This window comes from Babylonia areolata, unplaced genomic scaffold (genome assembly GCF_041734735.1).
Source record: "Babylonia areolata isolate BAREFJ2019XMU unplaced genomic scaffold, ASM4173473v1 tig00007966, whole genome shotgun sequence".
Lineage (NCBI taxonomy): Eukaryota > Metazoa > Mollusca > Gastropoda > Neogastropoda > Buccinidae > Babylonia > Babylonia areolata.
In genome coordinates this window covers 5,001-7,500 of record NW_027468500.1, presented here as the reverse complement: position 1 = coordinate 7,500, position 2,500 = coordinate 5,001, and positions in this window count along the sequence as shown.

Here is a 2,500-nt window from a genome sequence, read left to right as displayed (position 1 = left end):
GAAAACGCTTCTCTCGACCCGTCGTCAGCGAACGCACCGAACCTTCTACGGACCGTGAGACGCCGGCCGACAAGCCGAGCCCCGGCAAAGGAAGCCCGGCGAGGCGGCCGTGCGCGTTCACACTTGGACGCGCAGGCGGGAAGCTCGGCAGCCGGGCGGGTAGCCTGCGGGGAGCTGGTGGGCTCCCGAGACTCCCGTCCCCCGACTCGGGCCTCGCACGCCGAGCGGTCGCTAGCTTGCCAGTGCAAAAGACAGAAGCGCGGGGGCAGTAAAGCCAGGCGGACGGGTCGACCGTTGCCGGCTGTGCGCCGACCGGAGCGATCCGCCACGCCACGCCGCGTCCCCCACAACCAGGGTGTCGCATAAGGCGCTGCGAAGGTGGACCTTGATCCACATTGGGCAGAGCCTGAGTTGAGGCCCCCCAGCACGTGCCTGGGGACCAGGCGTTGAGGAGTAGGCCTTTTTTTGAGGGCCCAGAAAGTATTTTGGCAATTGTAGCGAGGTTTTGGAGTTTTATCCACAACCTTTACCTGCCTTTTTTTCTCTCCGAGCATGCCAAAGTTGAGAGAAAACGCCGTTTGGCATGGACGGGAGGAGGTGTGGAGGAGTAGTCCATTTTTGAATGGCAGCGGAAAGATTTTGGCAATTGTAGCGAGGTTCTTCGGACTTTTATCCACAACCTTTACCTGCCTTTTCCTCAGCGAGCATGCCAAAGTTGAGAGAAAACGCCCTTCGCCATTGACGGGACCAGACGTTGACGACTACGTCTTTCTTTTTTTCACGGCGCCTGAACGATTTGGGCAATTCTCCACAGCGCGTTTACTTTTTATCCACAACCTTTACCTGCCTTTTCCTCAGCGAGCATGCCAAAGTTGAGAGGAAAACGCCGTTTGGCATGGACAGGAGCAGGCGTTGACGACCAGGTCTTTTTTTTGGTCTTTTTTTTTCACAGCGCCGGAAGGATTCAGGCAATTCTCCAAAGCCGGTTACTTTTATCCACAACCTTTACTGGACCTTTTTTTTCTTTTTTTCCTTTTTTCTCTCTCCGAGCATGCCAAAGTTGATAGAAAACGCGGTTCGGCATGGACGGGAGCAGGCGTTGAGGAGTAGGCCTTTTTTTGAGGGCCCAGAAAGTATTTTGGCAATTTTTTACTTTTTTATCCACAACCTTTACCTGCCTTTTTTTCTCTCCGAGCATGCCAAAGTTGAGAGAAAACGCCGTTTGGCATGGACGGGAGGAGGTGTGGAGGAGTAGTCCATTTTTGAATGGCAGCGGAAAGATTTTGGCAATTGTAGCGAGGTTCTTCGGACTTTTATCCACAACCTTTACCTGCCTTTTCCTCAGCGAGCATGCCAAAGTTGAGAGAAAACGCCCTTCGCCATTGACGGGACCAGACGTTGACGACTACGTCTTTCTTTTTTTCACGGCGCCTGAACGATTTGGGCAATTCTCCACAGCGCGTTTACTTTTTATCCACAACCTTTACCTGCCTTTTCCTCAGCGAGCATGCCAAAGTTGAGAGGAAAACGCCGTTTGGCATGGACAGGAGCAGGCGTTGACGACCAGGTCTTTTTTTTGGTCTTTTTTTTTCACAGCGCCGGAAGGATTCAGGCAATTCTCCAAAGCCGGTTACTTTTATCCACAACCTTTACTGGACCTTTTTTTTCTTTTTTTCCTTTTTTCTCTCTCCGAGCATGCCAAAGTTGATAGAAAACGCGGTTCGGCATGGACGGGAGCAGGCGTTGAGGAGTAGGCCTTTTTTTGAGGGCCCAGAAAGTATTTTGGCAATTTTTTACTTTTTTATCCACAACCTTTACCTGCCTTTTTTTCTCTCCGAGCATGCCAAAGTTGAGAGAAAACGCCGTTTGGCATGGACGGGAGGAGGTGTGGAGGAGTAGTCCATTTTTGAATGGCAGCGGAAAGATTTTGGCAATTGTAGCGAGGTTCTTCGGACTTTTATCCACAACCTTTACCTGCCTTTTCCTCAGCGAGCATGCCAAAGTTGAGAGAAAACGCCCTTCGCCATTGACGGGACCAGACGTTGACGACTACGTCTTTCTTTTTTTCACGGCGCCTGAACGATTTGGGCAATTCTCCACAGCGCGTTTACTTTTTATCCACAACCTTTACCTGCCTTTTCCTCAGCGAGCATGCCAAAGTTGAGAGGAAAACGCCGTTTGGCATGGACAGGAGCAGGCGTTGACGACCAGGTCTTTTTTTTGGTCTTTTTTTTTCACAGCGCCGGAAGGATTCAGGCAATTCTCCAAAGCCGGTTACTTTTATCCACAACCTTTACTGGACCTTTTTTTTCTTTTTTTCCTTTTTTCTCTCTCCGAGCATGCCAAAGTTGATAGAAAACGCGGTTCGGCATGGACGGGAGCAGGCGTTGAGGAGTAGGCCTTTTTTTGAGGGCCCAGAAAGTATTTTGGCAATTTTTTACTTTTTTATCCACAACCTTTACCTGCCTTTTTTTCTCTCCGAGCATGCCAAAGTTGAGAG